Here is a 12,803-nt window from a genome sequence, read left to right as displayed (position 1 = left end):
CATCTCCATACGCTTATATGAAATTCCCACCAATGAATTACATAAGTAACTTTATCTTATTTTATGTTTTATTTATATTTTAATTATCAAAACCTCATAACCATTTAAATCTGCATGACCGAGATTTACAAGATGACCATAGCTTGCTTCAAGCCGACAATCTCCGTGGGATCGACCCTTACTCACGTAAGGTTTATTACTTGGACGACCCAGTGCACTTGCTGGTTAGTTGTGCGGAGATGTGAAAAGTGTGAATTACAATTCCGTGCGCCACACAGCTAGTGGCCTGGGTTTAGACGGAGAGGATGTTGACATGGAGGATATAGCAACTACTGAGAGCGAATTACCCAATACCTTTTCGACCTCTTTTTCTTCATCAAGTGAGAGAAATCAAGGATGTCAAACTACAACTAAAAAAGCAACGATGCTGCAATCCTATCAAACTTGCCTGAAACTTTTAAGGCTGCAGTTTAGGATCAAGGAAATCATGTGCAAGTATAAGCCAATGCAACGTTTGGGGTTAATGAGCAAGTGAATCTTGGCCGAACGTTGAAGAGTCTTAACTTTGACGCAATGGATATCGTGCAAATTGCAAAGAAATTTGTGCCGAATCCAGAATTGAAGGCAACCTTTTGGAGTTTGGACGAGAAAAAGGCAGCATTCACACGAGATATTATGGACAACTTTTAGCTATTGTTGGTGTAGTTGGTCTTAGTTGTTAACTTATTAGGATATATTGCTAAACTTACTAAGATCTTTTGATAAACTTATTAGACTTCTCAGTGTTATGTTGTTTTCTTGTTATGCTATGCAAGTAAAGTGCACGTGCTACATTTCAACTATTTATGTGCTAATTTTCTGCTATTATGCAACTAAGTTATCCATCAAGTGAGTTTTAGTTGTATTGTGCAATTTTACACTTAAAATTGTGCATTCCTGCAAAATTCTATTGAATTCTTCATAATCTATGTTAATTTTCTGCACATAAGTACAATTGAATTTTAATTGTATAGTGTAATTTTGCACAACAAAACTGTGCACTTCTGCGAAATTCGAATCAAATTTTTCTTTCTAAAATAATGCACTTCCTATGTTGATTTCCTACATGATATTTACAGCCTGAGTTCTTAATTTCTGCACTTATATATTTGTGCAAAGCAAACAAAATATATTCTAGATACTATTAGTTAAAAACAAATAGCAAGCCAAAATAAATTTCAAAGAAACCACTTTCCATTCAATTTTTAATTCATACGATTTCATTACAAGTAAAGGATCCAACAAACAATTGTGTATTCCCTAAAACTATACCGATGAAATTCTTATGCTATTGTTTGTCATGATTCATTGTACAAATACAATGCCAAATAAGAAAAAAAAAATACAACTTTAAAAGTCTATGAATATTCCAAGAGTCATCACAAGATACTACCACTTTGTCCTCTCCTCTCCTCTTGTAGCTTTATTCTTTGTTTTTCTTTCCCAAGCTTGCTCCTTATGCATTCTTGGAGTCATGCTTATCTGAAATGGGATAAATATAATATAAGAATAAAATAATTTGATTCACAAGTTCTCCAAAATTGGAAAAAGCAACTGGCCTCTTATGAACTTTAGTTAAAAGGGGACTAAGACTAAGGTGCACTTTTTCTAGTTTTACTGTGAATGAAGAAAGAAAATTTTCACACTAGATTAGTTCACATGGTTCAGAGAAAAGACAAAGAAGGCACGGAGATAAGTTGAGATGTTGATAACTAAAGAATCTAATAACAAAAGAAAAAGATGAAGTTTGATTCTCTTTAGTACTTTATAAAGATAAAGCAATATCTTTGCTGCAAAGATTATGAATTCACTGAATTTAAAAGATTATTGAAGTTTTATTAGTCTTTGATTTCTAGTTTTTACCATCACATTTGGTCAGTGTATATTCCAAAAAAGTTCTATTTGCTTGAAAATATTGATAAAAATACAAAAAAGAACTAAATTGAAACACACACTATAACAAAAGTCGTTGAAACAGATTCAAAGTAAGCATATTCATTGTCTACACACAAACAAATCATCAAACACATTGAATGCATATATGTGAAGATGGCTAAAATAATTTAGAACATGTTCCAAGAACATACAATTATAATGAATCAACTATGAGAACCAATGTGAAATTATTACCTTTGTAACTAACAATCCTGCTAGGGAACCAACATAAGTCTAGCCAACAACAAGCTAACAAGCATTTTTGAACTGCACTCTATACTAATTAATTGTCATTAATTAGTGATTATTTAAATTTTATTTTTTAAAAGATACAAAATTAATGATTATTAATTACCTCTTCTTACTCTAATTCACCTTTTACCATTTATTACACAAACCCTAATTCCTCTTTCCAAAAAAAACTTTGAAACTCCAAAAAAAAAACCAAAACATAAGATAAAGAATCATCTAAATCCTAAGAAAAGAAACATATAAAATATAGGAAAAAGAATCATCCCAAACTAATAAAAAGAATCATCCAAATCCTGAGAAAAAAAACTTATAAAACATAGGAAAAAGAATCATCCAAAACTAATAAAAAGAATCCTCCAAAATTTAGGGGAAAAACATAAAAAAACTAGTTAAAAGAATAATTCAAAACCAAATAGGAGGAGGAGAAGAAGAGCCGCAGGGTGGCCGGTGACGACGTCTTAACGGCGTTGTGTGGACGGTGAGGGACTCGCGGTGGCGAGTTGCGAGGAAGAACCCATGGAGGCCACGCATCGCGAGTGGAAGAGTCGCCATGGATCAGAGTAGTTGATTGCGCGTCGCAAATGGGGCCTGTCGGTGGCTACATCGCAAAGGATGGAGAGCCGTGGGGTGTAGATTCTGCACTGTCTACCGCGATGGATGGAGGCTGCGATGGTGTTTATTAGCGGTGCAAATGCGTCGGGATTATGATCTGCAACGGTGGAGGCGACTATGTCCAATGAAAAAGGACAGTGGCAGGATGTGAGGAAAAGGCCGCGCAGCGCGATGAAAGACGCGGCGGTGGTCGATGGGTGGCAATGCCGAAAACTGCATGGAGACGGTGAGTTTGTGGAGGGAGAGATTTGACTGTTTCCAAGTGAATGAAAATGGATTATGTTTTTTATGGATTATTTTTATTGTGTACTATAAATGTAATAATTAGGATAAATATAGATAAAATCTTTTCTGAATTTTGAATTTTAATTTTTAAATTTTTATTTATTTATAAAATTTAAATTATAATAGAGTTGGCTTATATTAACTTGTAGAAAAGTTGTTTCCTTATACTTTTCCTTGTAACTAATTCACTTCCATGGCACTAAGAAATTATCATATGCTCTATACAAAGTAACCAAGAAACATTGATATGAATATATATGGTCTTCTTAATCGCAAATCGATGGAAGAGCATGGCTTATTTTCATCTTTTCAATTATTACTCTTTTAATTCTTCCTAATCCACACTTCTATAACACATGCAGTTTTCAATTTCATTCATTAATACTTGGGTAAACCGTTAAAGTTATGAAATCGGGGATATAACTACACTATGTAAACCGTTAAAGTTAGGAATTTGGTTTGCAGTAGCTACACATATTAAGCACCGTATTCTCAAAATGCGGTAAATCTTAAATCTTAAATTTTAAATCCTACCTCTTAAACAATAAGAGATATAGTTTAAGCTGTAAATATTAGGAATAGGTATGGTAGATACCTGCCAAACGTAGAGGAGACGCTTCTCGGCATTGGTTTCTTCGTTGACGCTAATTCAACACACGGTGCTTTTCATCGATAAACAATTCTCTATGAACACTCTTTGATTAACTGAACCTGCAAAGACACTCGCAACAAGAAGAATGGAACCGCACATAATAGCGAAGAAGGAGGAGGCCAACTAGGGAGAAGGGAGATTTTTAGGGGGTTGGGGTGAGGGGGAGAAACCCTCGAGTCAATTTCGGGTGTTTGGTCCCCTTCTTTTCCCTTAAAATTATTGGATTTTCAATTTAAATTATGAGGGTAAAATTGTCATTTTAATTATGTAGTGTTCTTATTTTTTATAACCAAACATAATATTAGACACTACACTAATATCATATCTATTATATCCAAACATCATACATAAACACAAATACTTTATATCTATGTCTCAAATGTCTATGTCTTAGTACATACACAAACCAAACGAAACCTAAGAGATATAACTAGTTATGTGACTTCTAGTCTGTAATTTGGGTGTATAGGGCCGTTTTCATGAAAAAAAAATATTTTTCCATTGACTTAAATTTTTTGTAAAAATAATATCATAACATATTTCTAATAAATAATAATAGGGTAAAGTATATTTTTTGCCCCTTAAATTTGGCAAAAGTTTCAAAAATACTCCTAAGTCTTATTTTGTTTTAATTTTGTCCTAAAAGTTTTTAATTTGCATCAAATATACCTTCGACGGTTAAATTTACAAAAAATTTAAAACCAATCTAACAATAATGTATGAAAATTATGCTTTGATTTGCTTGTGTTGAGAGGTTGTTCTAAAAAAATTGTTGTTGAATCAGTCTTAATTTTTTTGAAAAATTAGCCGTCAGGGATATATTTGATGCAAATCGAAAACTTTTGGAACAAAATTGAAACAAAATAAAACTTAAAAATATTTTTAAAACTTTTATCAAATTTCAGAAGAAAAAAAAGTATACTTTACCCATATTAATATTTGATACACAAAAACAACTATATAATAGATTTGGATGGAGCTCACCCAATTTTTTCCCCTAAAAAACAATTTGAGTATATTGAACACTTTTTATTTGTTTTCCGAAACAATATTTTGATTTTTTTAAATTTTTTTGTAAAAAAGAATTCTTTCTCTCATTTATTTCTGTTAGTTTAAATATTTAAGAGAAGTAATTTTATGATATAATATTAGAATTTGGTAAATTTTAAAAAGAATATAAGATAAAATAAAAAAAACTTATACAAAAATTAAATAAATTTAAAAGAATTTTTGTTTAAAAAAATATTAAAAATATAATTATTTATATTATTTTTTATATTAAGAATTACAAATTCTTATAAACATCCTAATATTCTTGTAAAATTTATAATCGAATAATTAAAAAATAGAGTTTTGTTTCGTAAAACAATAAAAAGGCTATTAAATTAACTCAACAGACAAAGACAAAAGGAATTCAAGTAGTTTTTTGAAAAAGTAATTTTATGACAAACATAGTCTCATAAATCGTTGTAGATAAGTTAAATCAATTATTATTAATCACATGTTGGCTTTGATAAAACAAATGACATTCTAATCTATTATATAGATTCCTTGGGTGTCTTCAATTATTGTACTACATTTGAATATTATAATAGAAAATGGCGAAAAATCGATAGCTGTAGTTTGTATGAATAATATAAGACCGTCAATAATCTCTATGTCCTCGGAAAATTACGAAGTTGGCTTTGGTGATGTGAGGTTTTGTAAACGTAATTTAAAAAGGAAAAAATATCTTATATATTATTTATAATCAATAAAATAAACTTAGATAGACATCAAATTTTTTAAAAAAGTGAAAACCTTAAAATATTCGGTAAGATTTTTTTCCATTAACTAGAAACTTTTATGAGATATATAGTTATACCATGAAATTATTTATTTTAAAATTTTTAACTATTAAATAAAAATACATTAGTGATACGAGTAGTTTATTTTGTATATGTTTTTCTCTCTCTTTTATTTGTTGTAGATTGAAATTTTTTCTTGAGATTATTATAATTTTTTTTTTCAAAAATTTAAACTGATAAGTAGACACTATAAAAAATTTAGTATTTGTGACAGTTTTTATATTAATTTGTGGAGATTTATAAATCCCACCAAATAGTTTTTCGGAGTTTTTGAAACTCCAAAAATTTGAGGTGTCACGAGTTTTTTTTGTGGAGGTTTTTTGAAACCCCATAATCTATTCAGTGAAGATTTTGTGTGTGTTTAGTGAAAGTTTTATATTGATCTTTTATGACAATTTTAAATCACTTTTGTAGCAATTTAAAATTTTCACAAATTGATTTTTTAGTTTAACGAAAATTAATTAAATCCGCTAAGTAATCAAGAGGACTCCAGCCAACTCCTGCCAACTTCCATTGGGCTAGACCCCAAAACTCATTTAATTAAAAAGGCCATATTCTCAACTACCCAAAGTTAAATCTAATTTCTCCTAATTACTATAGTAAACCTAATTTACAATAATTTTCACTGTTCAGCCTCATCCACCAAGACCCTGTTGCAGCGCCGCTGAACCCACGTCTTCGATCTATTCTTCCGTTGCCAGCGTCAACCCTAGTCAACGCCGCCGCTACGTCCATCAGCGATCAACCGCGTGGCTTTTGGAATTCAACTCAGCGCTACCACTACTGCTGTATGTCACAGTCGACGCTCCATTGAAGATGCATCCACTTCTCCGAGGTACAACCCGACGGCGCCTCCTGTTACTCTGCCTCCACGCATGCGGCGGTGGATGTTTCCCTGCCTCGTCGAAGCACCACCATCCCACTTCTTCTGTTCTTCGTTATCAACCTTAGCCTGGCCGCTCCCAGCATCGCCTCTAAGACGCGTCGCGCAGGGTCATCCTCCTCCGTCGGAGTCGTTGCGATAATAGGTTAGTAGTAATTCACGGTTTTAGTAAACAAAGGTTGTTGATGATCTGTTTTGGGTGCATGTTATAGGGTTTGGCATTCATACAAGATGATTTTTTTTAATTTGTGGATGCTACTTTTAAGTAATGTTAGCGGAATTGATATATGAGTTGAACTTAATTTTTGTATGATATTGGTTCATCATGCTTTGCTGGAGAGCTGTTGTATGCATTGGTAATCATAATGGATAAGAGAATTCAGAACTACGGGATTGAAATAGGATTATTAGTTCATTTTTGTTTATCTTTCCAGATTTAAATTGGGTTTGAATGTGGTCAACGTATAATTGGGTTTGAAAAATATCTAGTTGTTATCCCTATAAATACGGAGTGATGTTTCAGAGTGTTGAGCAATAAATAGTAGCTGTAATCCCGTTAACTGACTATTATTCCGGATGTATCTTCCGATCAAAGTTAATTTTCATGCACCGTTTCATGGTTCACCTTATATGTATGGTTGTCACTGACTAGATTTTTTTTTGTTACGTTAGGTGTTCCTTGATTTAAATATGATTAATAGATGTTGCTATCGAATCACTCTATGTGTTGTTATTTTTGGACCTTTGATTTTGTTGATTAAGAAAAAACCAGTAGTTGAATGTTGAATTTTTTCTTGCTGAGTTGCTTTTTGGTTTATGGATTAGCAATTAACAGGTGTAATGGTTTAAATTCTCCAAAAATAGGTGTGTCTTTTGATCAAAGTTACGTTTCATGTACCGTTCCATAGTTCAAATTATATGGATCGTTATCGCTAACTGATTTTTTTTGGTTTCGTTCATTGTTGTTTGATGTCCATTTGATTAATAGAGGTTGCTCTTGAACTACTTTATGTGTTGTTATTCTTGTACCTCTGATTTAGTTGATTTAGAAAAACCAGCAGTTGAATGTTAGAGTTTTTTTCCTGATTTTATTTTCGGTTCATAATCTAGCGATTAATGTAACACCCTACCATACGGAGACTTATGCTTAAGTCATAATTCAGAGATGGCAAGGTATTACGACCTCTAAAACAAAAATTTAGTACGTATAGTAGTATGAATGATTGATTATAACTAGGAGCCTTGTAAAAAAAAGGGGTAAACAAAAACCGCAACTCGAAAGCGCAACACTCCGATCACTAACACAACGAGCAAAGGATAAGCTAACGCAAGATCATATATATAAAGAGTATCAAAAACAGGAATATCAAGACTCAAAATCCGGCTGCGAAGGTAACCGGTTCGAGCATAGCAATATATACATATAATAAAATAAGGAAAACCCCAAGGAAAACCCAAAGGGACACAAATACCGAAAACCTAATCTCCAAAATCCCCTCTAGAAGGAGTCATCACAGTTTGTATTATTTAATGGAGATAAAAGTATCTAAACAAGATATATAAATCAAGATAGAGTCCCGAGAACAAGAATCTTCGCTAATCCAGAAGTCCCCAGCATGCCTCAACGAGAAGCCTCGCGTCCTGCATCTGAAAACCACAAAATCCGCATGGGTGAGAACCAGAGGTCCCCAGTACGGTAACAGCTTCCACATATATAATACATAATAATAGAGGAAAGCCGAAGGCAATCCTAGAACTTCCTCCAGAAAATATCAAAGCTTATAAACAAGCTAAACCGTAAGCGGCAACTAACTAAAGATCCTTCAGTCTAACTAATACTTCCCTTTCTACTTCCTTCAGACCTCCCAACAACCAGCAGGAGTATAATATAGCAAACACAGTTATATCAGACAAGAGATTTACAAATAGGAACAAATAAGGCATTTAGGCAATTAGCAAGTAATATGCAGTCAAATAGGCAATCTCAAACAATTCATGTAGTATGCTTATGATGCATGCCTGTCCCTAGTGGCTGATGATATCATCTGTCGGTTATAGAGCCAACCCGACAAGTCCTGGTAGCTAGCCATTGGACTGTCCCTCTGTCGTGCATCCCCAACTCGAATTATACTCATCATAAACTTGATCATAATCATGATCCATATCCATCACCCTCACTGGTGAATATTTATCCATCACCATCACTGGTGAATATTTATGGGGGCGAGCTCATCCGGGCCTTTCACAGTGCCCGGCCACACTTACGACATAGGGTCAAAAGAGCTTCGAGTCTCAACCTGGAGCACATGGTGGCTAGCCATTGCTACTACCCAGGGAAACCCTCATCTCCAATGGTAGAAGTGCAAACCTTCACAATTCAATCAACATCATATATGCATTTATACTTGGCCATAAACATGGCTCCGCCGTAACACGGCAATAATCTAGCCATCCGGCTCACGGTTAAATCCATAACCAGCCAATTCATTAACACTTACGGCCCTTCGGCCCATGGCACAACAAGCACTTCCACCGCCATTCTCCGCATCTCACATAATCATCTTTGATCCTCAATGATCATTCATTTTTCCCTTGCTTCACTCGCAAGTTACCACATTCACTAGCCCTTTTTCTCATGCTAGGCATATCATAATGATTTAAGACATAAGTGGTGAGATCGGAGGCTTAGAAGTATGAAATTTGGCTTTTAAAACTCAAAAATCAACTTTGGGATGAAAACAGGTCCACGCGTACGCGCACGCGTGGATGGCGCTTTCTCGAAGAACGGCGCGTACGCACCAAGTGCGCCTACGCGCGAGGGGTCATTCTGCTAAAAATTTTCTAAGTTAAAAGCTGCAGAATTTACAGATTCAAACCCCAATCTTCCGACGGACATAACTTCCTCATTTTAAATCGTTTTTCACCCGTTCTTCGAACGGCATGGACATCCCGGATCCAATTTCATTTCTAAACAGATTTGGCACAAATCAGAGATCCGTAGTCCAAGTTATGTCCCGTCAAAGTATGCCCAAAAACCATGTTTTCATACAAAACCACAAGGTGCCATTTTCAAAACAAGCCACTTTCAACTCTTTTCAAAATCAATCAAACATGCCAATTTCAACCCTTCTCTTTGAAATCATTCAAAATGTACCAAAAATCAACAACAAGCCATCCTCAACTCACACATTGACACTTTACCAAGGTTTCCAAAACCACATCCAACCATTTTAACACTTCTCAATCAAATGGCTAAAGGACAAACACAATATCATGTCATACATCCTTCCTCATCCCAATTTCCAATAATACCATTTCCAATTAACCATCATTATACATAATCAATATCATACTCACCATCAACATGGTACCACCCATCAATTCAACCTCAATCATCCATCAAGCATATATCACAACATGCATTTCTCATATTTCACACAATCAAGGCATCAATATTCATAATCACATATATGAACACATCATATATTTCAACCATTCAACAACACCAACAATTCAATGCCTATCTTAGGGCCTCTAGCCTAAGTATTTCCTACCACATTACATATTAGATACGGGAAACCAAAACCATACCTTAGCCGATTCCCCAAGCTCAACCGGAGCACTTCCAAACCACTTGTCTACAAGCTCTCAAGGTATCAACACCTCCAAGAACAGATTTTATCACACAAAACCCTCTTCCAAGCTTTCCAAAATCACCAATCAAGCTCCAATATTCACATATACACAACCTAAGCCACAATCATCATACCCATACACAACATCTCAATACCCAAACATCATAGAACAACAAATTATACTAGGGTTGAGAATCTTACCACACCCAAGGTCCAAGGAGACAAGATTAACCTTCTCCTTCAAGAGAGTTGGGTCCTATAACATCAAAGAACCCAAAATCTCAACATTTTTGCTCATGAAACTCGAAATCAAGGGCTGGAATTTCGAACAGTAAAACGTGGATTACCTCAAGATTGATTGTATGGGTTTTGTAGAGCTCTCCGCGGTGAACGCGTGGCCGCAAACGAAGCGGCAATTGGAGCTCTAGATCAAAAGTTATGGTGGTTTGAAGATCAAGTGAGAGAAGGAAGTTGAGAGAGTGTTCTTCCCCCTTCCATCTCAATTTTCAGCGTGTTTTGGTGTTGTGTGAGGAGAGAGAGTGCTGAAAACTAGGGTTTTGGTTTAGTTATGTTGGGCCAAGGGCCCACTTTGGGTCTGGTTGGTCCGGTTTGGCCCATTCGGTCCAATCTTGGTCCGATTTCTATAAAATTGGTACCGAAATTCTCGTCTCAATTTCCTCTATCACATTTAGCTATAAAAATAACATTTTTGGCTTTCTAGAATAAATTCTCATTTATGGGTTAATTAACCATTAATTAACCGGGTCTTACATTCTACCCACCTAATTGGGAATTTTGCCCACAAAATTCAAATTCAATTACCTGAGAATAAGTGCGGATAATCCGTTCGTATCTCCGACTCAAGTTCCCAAGTGTGTTCTTCAACACCGCCTCGACTCCAAGCCACTTTGACTAATGAAACCTCTTTTCCACGCAATCGTTTGATACTAGTATCGTCAATTCTAACTGGAGCCACTGGAAGCGTCAAATCTTCTCTTAACTGAACTGATTCAGGTTCTAACACATGGCTAGCATCAGGAGTGTACTTCCGAAGCTGTGACACGTGAAACACATCGTGCAGGTTCGAAAGATGAGGTGGTAGAGCCATCCGATACGCCACCGGCCCAATCCTCTCCAGGATCTGAAATGGACCAATGTATCGAGGATTCAACTTCTTTGCTTTAATCGCTCTACCTACTCCTGTGGTCGGAGTAACCTTCAGGAAAACATGATCTCCTTCCTCAAATTCCAAGGGCTTCCGCCTCTGATCGGCGTAACTCTTTTGGCGACTCTGCGACGTAAGCATCCTGTCTCGGATTTTCTTGACTTGTTCAGTGGTTTCAGCTATCATTTCTGGCCCCAACAAGCCTTTCTCTCCAGCTTCATACCAACATAGTGGAGATTGACATTTCCTCCCATACAATGCCTCATACGGAGCCATTCCGATGCTCGCATGGTAACTATTATTGTATGCAAACTCCACTAACGGCATATACCGATCCCAACTCGTCGGTTGGTCCAAAACACAAGCTCTCAACATATCCTCTAGTGTTTGGATCGTCCTCTCAGATTGACCATCTGTTTGAGGATGGTAAGCTGTACTCAAGCTTAATCGGGTTCCAAAAGCTTTCTGAAATGCACCCCAGAACCTCGAAGTGAAACGAGGATCTCTATCAGAGATTATAATAGCAGGTACACCATGGAGTCTCACAATCTCCTTTATGTATAACCGAGCTAGCTCCTCAAGGGTGTAAGTCATCCGAATGGGCAAAAAGTGAGCTGACTTCGTCAGTCGGTCCACAATCACCCAGATAGCATCAAAACCAGTCCTAGTCCTTGGCAATCCCGACACAAAGTCCATTGCAATACTTTCCCACTTCCATTGCGGAACCTCTAAAGGTTGCAACATCCCGGAAGGTCTTTGATGTTCAATCTTTACCTTTTGACAAGTTAAGCACTTTGAAACATATTCCGCCACATCATTCTTCATACCCGGCCACCAAAACATCACCTTTAAATCATGGTACATCTTAGTACTTCCCGGGTGAATGGAGAATCCACTTTTGTGTGCCTCCCTTAAGATATCTTGTCTCAAAGTACCAACATCCGGCACAATGATCCTACCCTTGAATCTCCATAACCCATCTTTTTCTTCCGACACTCTCCACTGTTTTCCTTGCTCGATAGCCGGTAACACCTTCCATAATGCTTCATCATTTTCATGAGCCTTTAGGAGTTTGGACTTAAAGTCACTTGAGATTTCTAATCGGCTCAAACACAAGTTTCCAGATACTTCTCGAGCACCAATTTTTAGACTCTCGAATCCCTTGAGCAACTTCTCCTCTTGAAGCATCATCCAAGACGCATATAACGACTTCCGACTTAACGCATCCGCCACTATATTCGCTTTTCCCGGATGGTAATTCAACTCAAAGTCGTAGTCCTTCAATAATTCCATCCACCTCCTTTGCCTCATATTAAGCTCTTTCTGATCAAAGAGGTATTTCAAACTCTTGTGATCGGAAAAGACTTGGAACTTAACCCCATAGAGATAATGCCTCCACACCTTCAAGGCAAATACGACCGCAGCGAGTTCCAGATCGTGCGTAGGGTAACTAACTTCATGAGGTCTCAACTGTCGTGAGGCATACGCCACCACATTA

Source organism: Arachis hypogaea, chromosome 19 (assembly GCF_003086295.3).
Source record: "Arachis hypogaea cultivar Tifrunner chromosome 19, arahy.Tifrunner.gnm2.J5K5, whole genome shotgun sequence".
In the NCBI taxonomy this organism is placed as follows: domain Eukaryota; kingdom Viridiplantae; phylum Streptophyta; class Magnoliopsida; order Fabales; family Fabaceae; genus Arachis; species Arachis hypogaea.
The sequence above is the reverse complement of the archived record's forward strand: the minus strand, read 5'-3'. Positions refer to the sequence as shown.